The sequence below is a fragment of the Engraulis encrasicolus genome, chromosome 24, assembly GCF_034702125.1.
Source record: "Engraulis encrasicolus isolate BLACKSEA-1 chromosome 24, IST_EnEncr_1.0, whole genome shotgun sequence".
In the NCBI taxonomy this organism is placed as follows: domain Eukaryota; kingdom Metazoa; phylum Chordata; class Actinopteri; order Clupeiformes; family Engraulidae; genus Engraulis; species Engraulis encrasicolus.
The window spans coordinates 48,181,582-48,188,956 of NC_085880.1; positions in this window are offsets into that span (position 1 = coordinate 48,181,582).

Consider the following 7,375-nt stretch of genomic DNA (forward strand, 5'->3'; position numbering starts at 1 on the left):
TAAAATGAAATGAAGTATTTTTGGAGTTAAGCCTGATACACAGTGTGCAGACCGTTTCATCACACTACCTACGACCTTTTGTCTGGTACCTGGACAACTACTTGTGGATGTGCGCACCTTACTTCTAAACACTGTATAAGGCAAGCCCCATGCAGGAAGCTGGTTATAGGCTAGCAGAGCGCGCCCGTCAGAGACAGGTAAAGGGAGATCTTGCATAACTTATCAGCACAGCGTGCAGGTGTATGCCGCATTGCCAGTAACGCAAATGACGCATAACAATTATATACTGTAGGTGTATGTATAAGGCAAGCCCCATGCTGGAAGCTTGTTACGGGTTAACAGAGCGCGCCCGGCCCATCATAGACAGGTAAAGGGAGATGTTGCATAACTTATCAGCACAGCCCATGCAGTGTGCAGGTGTGCAGGTGTACTCTATGCCGCATTGCCAGTAACGCGAATGAGGCATAACAAGTTACACCGTATACACTGTATAAGGCAAGCCCCATGCAGGAAGCTGTAAGGAGCATATAGAGCGCGCCCATCAGAGACAGGTAAAGGAGGGGCTGGCCTGGGGGAGAAATAGGGCCCAGGCACTTGTGGCTTAAAGGGGCCCCCTCATGGGGGAGAAATAGGGCCCCGGGCACTTTTGGCTTAAAGGGGCCCCTCATGGGGGAGAAATAGGGCCCAGGCACTTTTGGCTTAAAGGGGCCCCTTATGGGGGAGAAATAGGGCCCAGGCACTTTTGGCTTAAAGGGGCCCCTTATGGGGGAGAAATAGGGCCCAGGCACTTTTGGCTTAAAGGGGCCCCTTATGGGGGAGAAATAGGGGCCGGGCACTGTTGGCTTAAAGGGGCCCCTTATGGGGGAGAAATAGGGCCCGGGCACTGTTGGCTTAAAGGGGCCCCTTATGGGGGAGAAATAGGGCCCGGGCACTGTTGGCTTAAAGGGGCCCCTTATGGGGGAGAAATAGGGCCCGGGCACTTTTGGCTTAAAGGGCCCCCTTATGGGGGAGAAATAGGGCCCGGGCACTTTTGGCTTAAAGGGCCCCCTTATGGGGGAGAAATAGGGCCCAGGCACTTGTGGCTTAAAGGGGCCCCTTATGGGGGAGAAATAGGGCCCAGGCACTTGTGGCTTAAAGGGGCCCCTTATGGGGGAGAAATAAGGCCCGGGCACTTTTGGCTTAAAGGGGCCCCTTTTGGGGGAGAAATAAGGCCCGGGCACTTTTGGCTTAAAGGGGCCCCTTATGGGGTAGAAAAAGTCCCGGGCACTGTTGGCTTAAAGGGGCCCCTTATGGGGGAGATATAGGGCCCGGGCACTTGTGGCTTAAAGGGGCCCCTTATGGGGTAGAAATAGGGCCCGGGCACTGTTGGCTTAAAGGGGCCCCTTATGGGGGAGAAATAGGGCCCGGGCACTTTTGGCTTAAAGGGGCCCCTTATGGGGGAGAAATAGGGCCCGGGCACTTGTGGCTTAAAGGGGCCCCTCATGGGGGAGAAATAGGGCCCAGGCACTTGTGGCTTAAAGGGGCCCCTCATGGGGGAGAAATAGGGCCCAGGCACTTGTGGCTTAAAGGGGCCCCTCATGGGGGAGAAATAGGGCCCAGGCACTTGTGGCTTAAAGGGGCCCTCTCATAATTAGCGGCGCAGAACTGACTCACCGGTGGGCCCAGCACCCTCGTGGGCCCCTATTTCCAGAGAGGAATAAAAATCTTTAAAAAAAAAAAAACAGTTTTGAAAATAGGGGCCCACGAGGGTGCGGGGTTCACCGGGAAATGTCAGCTATGCCAGATGGTCCAGTCCTGGGTAATGGGCCAAGCATTCCAGAATGTTCTTTTCAATCATTCTACTATGCCCCATCTGTCGTGCAATAATTCTAAATAGGATGTAACATGTATGTCGAATTGCAGGTAACGCGAATGACGCATAGCAAGTTATACTGTATGTACTGTATAAGGTATGCATGGAAGGAAGCTGGTTATGGCTTAACAGAGTGCGCCCATCAGAGACAGGTAAAGGGAGATGTTGCATAACTTATCAGCGGGTCCCATGTGGCGTGCAGGTGTGCAGGTGTGCTCTACAGGACTTGGGAGTCCGGGAATGAAGTCCATGTTTTATAACTAGTTAAGCAGCGCACGTATATGGGTCAATGGCTTTTTGAGGGGCTGAGACGTCAGCTGGTACAACCACAGCTAATGCCAATAAATTAAATAACCGGTAATTAATGTAGGCCTACTGAAATGAGTATGCTTCTTATATAATCCACTAAAAACATGTGTATTCCATACAATAGTGGCAGCATTAGGTGCAGGTTTCACCACCCTGACTTAAAACACCATTGACCCACACAGAGACCAACTGCATTTATGTCATCCATTACATTAGCCTACATAATTTTCTCCCTATTCTCCATATGGCATGATGGGCAATTGAAAACCATATAAAATGCATGCATCAATAGTGGCGTGCACTGGCATTTGGGGGGGCAGGTGCTTAATGAGCGGGGGGCATGTGGAACATTCCTGGTGCCATACTAAGCTGTAGAGGCTGTAGAGGATATAGGCCTATGTTATATCCAAGCATGATTGTTACATGCTTTTAATTTTATATTTTGTTTGGGTGGGTGCGGGTGGTTGTGTGGGTGGCGGTGGGTTGGGTACAGGGGACACGAGTGATTTGTTTATTGTTTTTATGTGTATTTTCATTTTGGTTTTGACTGCTGCTTTACTTAATTATTCTATTGCATATTTTTAAAATTTTCAATGTCAGGGACTACAGATGAAAACTAGCCCAAGGCTAAATCTATTGCAATGCATGGAATGGAAACATTTATGTTTTAATTGTACATGGTCCTAATAAACTTGATTGATTGATTGATTGATTGATTGATTGATTGATTGATGCTTATAATTGCCAAGCATAAATGCAGATGATAATGTATACTGAGGCACACTGTCATATTAAAATGCAGATATGACTGTGAGCATCTAGCAATATTGTGAAACTGATGACTCACCCCAAAGGGGTGCAGCACCAAAGTCTGCTCCCTTCAGCTCTAATGAACCTCTTCTATTTTATATAATATCAATATAGGCCTACTGTATATTTACACTGCTGCACTTCAACACCGCTGCTCACCCCCATTAATCCATGAAAGCTACAGCGTGCTCGTCTGACAGGCAAGACCATTTGAATTACTTGGCGGTCTGGCCGGTCAGACTAATATGGTGCTTTCCCTTAGTATGATTTTAATATACGGTAACATATGTGATTAAAGCTATAGGGTGCTCTCCTAGTATAATATTAATATAATATATGCTATTAAAGTTATAGTGCTAGTATAATATTATTATTAATAATCCTATGAAAGCTCTAGGCATTTCTTTATCTGTCTGTTAGTAGCCCCACAATGCATGCCTTACCATCAGTGGCACACTGTTGTAGTCATTAAAAGGTTAATTACCATATATTAATCTACTAAGACATAACAGAGGGCCTTTAGTAATGGACTTGGTCATTGCCATTCTGGTAACAGTTTTGGCAAAGGACGTGCTCAACTTCTTGGAAAAAAACGAAAGTCTTTGGGTGCGCAATAAAAGGTATCAACTTTAGGAAGAAAAATCCGCACTCACAAACTGCGTCTCATTATTTATTCATATTAAGCCTACCACCATGTCCAAAAGCAAACGCGTTTCGGCTATCAAGCCTTCATCAGTGCGTGCATTCTGGTAACAGCAAATTTATAACACCACGTTTTAACAGGACAACTTTGATCATTATATAGTAATAACCTACATTAATTGTTGTGTTGACGTGTCGGTATGTGACAGATGACAACCACAATAATAAGATCTGTGACAGACGTGTTACATAAATATCGGTAGTGACAGATGACAACCACAGAAGCATTACGTACCGGTAATAAGAACTGTGACAGATGATGTAGCAATTTGACACATGTGACAACCACATGAGCATTATGTGACAGACGCAGTACCAAGCATTAAGAACTGCATGCAGCATTAAGACCTGTTATGTGGCACAAAGACCTGTTATGTGCAGCATTAAGGACCATCACACACGGAGGGCGTCTTAATATGCGACCTTGCCTCCTCCACTTGCCTCCTCCACTTGCTTCTCGTCATTATGACATCACTGACAACAGCATTATATTTCAATATCTTGCAAAAGCTCAATTGTAGAGTCTTTTTCTCTTTTGCAATTGGGATGGTGAATGAAAAACAGTCCCTCAAAAGTTGTTGTGGCTAGGCTGACAGCTGGGAAACTTTATCGTTTTCTCCACGGAGGAGGGGCCAGGAGGCGGGACGAGGAGACAAGCGCAAGTGGAGGAGGCAAGGTTGCATATTAAGACGCACTCAGGATGTTGATGTTTAGGGATGCTGACTTCCTGTTGCATCTCCGTGGTTACGTGTGGCGCTTTGGTGCAGGTTGTGCACCCACGCTGAAAGGAGTTGTATACTGCGTAGTAGAGATGCACCGGATCCTGATTTTTAGGATCCTGCCGGATACCGGATCCACTGCTTAAGATCCTGCCGGATCCGGAACCGGATACCGGATCCTACGAAAGGGTTGAAACACATAGCCTACTCACACATGTGGGCCCTTTTTATCACGTTGGCTCAAATTATTTTGACTGAAAAGCCTCGGCTACCGGATCCTGGATCCTGGAACCGGATCCGGATCCTGTGAAAAACCCTATTATCCTGCCGGATCGGGAACCGGATCTTGGATCCTGGACATCTCTACTGCAATGCAATGCAATGGAATGTCCAGTAAAAACATTTCAATTTCCCAAAATGTCCCAAAATGCATATAGCTAAGTCATTTTGCAATGAAGGTCTTCAAGTGCTCCTTTGTTTTCATAAATGTATGTTTTATTTGCACAATTCCTCCTGCATTGCTTGCATCTTCGCATTTTTGCACATTGGACTCTTGGACTGATATGACTCCATGTTGTGATATTTTATCTTATACTACATATATTTCTATGGTCTGCTAGATGCCATGCACAAAGTAACATGCTGTGCAGGACACAAAAAAGACAGTAGCCTACTGAAGATTACATTAGCCTACGTCTGTCTGTCTGCACTGCCTATCTGTCTGTCTGCAATGCCTATCTGTCTGTCTCTATCTCTGCTCTGTCTGTCTGTCTGTCTGTCTCTATCTTCACACTGTCTGTCTGTCTGTCTGACCTGCCTGTCTGCACTGTTTATCTGTCTCTGCACTTCCTGTCTGTCTGTCTGTCTGCTTGTCTCTATCTGTCTGTATCTCCACACTGTCTGTCTGTCTGCTTGTCTCTATCTGTCTGTATCTCCGCACTGTCTGTCTGTATCTCCACACTGTCTGTCTGTCTACATTATCTGTCTGTCTACATTATCTGTCTGTCTACATTATCTGTCTGTCTGTCTGTCTACATTATCTGTCTGTCTACTGCTTTGTCTTTCTGTCTGTCTGTATGTCTGCACTGTCTGTCTGCATTATCTGTCTGTCTCTGTCCGCACTGTCTGTCTGTATCTCTACACTGTCTGTCTGTCTGTCTGTCTGTCTGTCTGTCTGTCTGTCTACACTGTCTGTCTGTCTACATTATCTGTCTGTCTACATTATCTGTCTGTCTACATTATCTGTCTGTCTGCTGCTTTGTCTGTCTGTCTGCTGCATGGTCTTTGTCTCTTTTACTGTAAATGAGATCAACAGCATCCTCTTTCTCTGCTCACCTCCCCTGGGGATGACACTGTGTTGGTGGGCTACTGCCACCTTGTGGCTCAATGCTGTCACAACTTCTCAAAACCAAATGTAAATGAACATGCTTTTGAGAACACGTTGCCTTGCCCTTGCAACAGCACCCATATCTGCAAAATAAAACAAATGCATTTCAGAGTTTTTATCTTTTAAATTGTATAGATAAATGGGGCAGTCATGGGTGAGCGGTTAGGGCGTCAGACATGCATCCCAGAGGTTGCCGGTTCGACTCCTGACTCGCCAGGTTGGTGGGGGGAGTAATCAACCAGTGCTCTCCTCCATGACTGAGGTACCCTGAGCATGGTACCGTCCCACCGCACTGCTCCCCATGGGGCGCCACTGAGGGCTGCCCCCTTGCACGGGTGAGGCATAAATGCAATTTCGGTGTGTGCAGTGTGCAGTCAGAGAGTGTTTATGGGTAGTACGAGAGAGGAATCTCGCGACTTTTTCCGGGTGGTACTGTCCACTAAGTGGCGCCATCCAGACAGCGCAGAGGAGCGCCAAGGAGCGCAGAGGCTGTTGGAATGAATGGAGCTCAACCACGATGCTGCCATTGCTTTGGGAGAGAATTTGTATCATCGTTTCAATTTATTTTTTCCAAAAAGCAGGATAGATTATTCTTTCAAACAGCACTTACATTGAATGTTTAAACTCGCTGGATCTTTGTAAAATACATAAAACGAGAAAAAGACTCTACAATTGAGCTTTTGCAAGATATTGAAATATAATGCTGTTGTCAGTGATGTCATCATGACGAGAAGCGAGTGGAGGAGGCAAGTGGAGGAGGCAAGGTTGCATATTAAGATGCACTCAATGTGTATGTGAGAGACGCTCATACCAGCTCTTCCCGGCCACTACACAGAGGAGTCTTTCTCTGGACGTGGAGCTTCACTTGTGTTGTCTGTCTCCGTTGAATGAAAACAGGCCAGGGTCTTTCTTTTTCCCCAGAATCCTGTCGCTTCTAGTCGTATTGACTGGTGGTCATCTAAGAAAACAGAATCCATCCAAACAGGGGTAAGGGTCACACACAGGGGCGGAGCTATAGGGAGGGCGAGCAGGGCGTTTGCCCTTGGGCCCAGGGCATTCTTGTATTGGTGGTGGGGCCCCTATAATTTATGACCTTGGCAGGCCATATGGGGGGGGGTATAAGTGTTTTGCCCTAGGGCCCTGTGTGCAATTGTTCCGCCTCTGGTCACACAGCACGGATAGGCCTAGATAGAGTTGGTTCAATGGTTCAATGCTGCGTGTGACCAAGTCAAGCATTGAGAAGAGACAACTCTCTTTCTATCCACTTTCTAATGAATACATTTACAGAGGGGGAGCAACATGTACGAACCGATGTACTTGATTTATCTGTCAATCATTAGGCTTTTTAATTTGAATTTTGCACATATTAGGCCTATAGCCATTTTGTTCTAATTAACCCTCTAGCTACCATAACGGCCGTGAACGTCCGACTGGATCTGTACCAAAACGGCCGCGGCCGGCCGGAATATTTTCATATGAAAATACAGCTGAACGGCCGTCATCATGCAGTTTTTCCAGCTTTCAAACACTTTAGCTCAATATTACAGACCCTCCTCGATATACTTTCAGTATAATTGAAAATACAGGCTGGTGTTC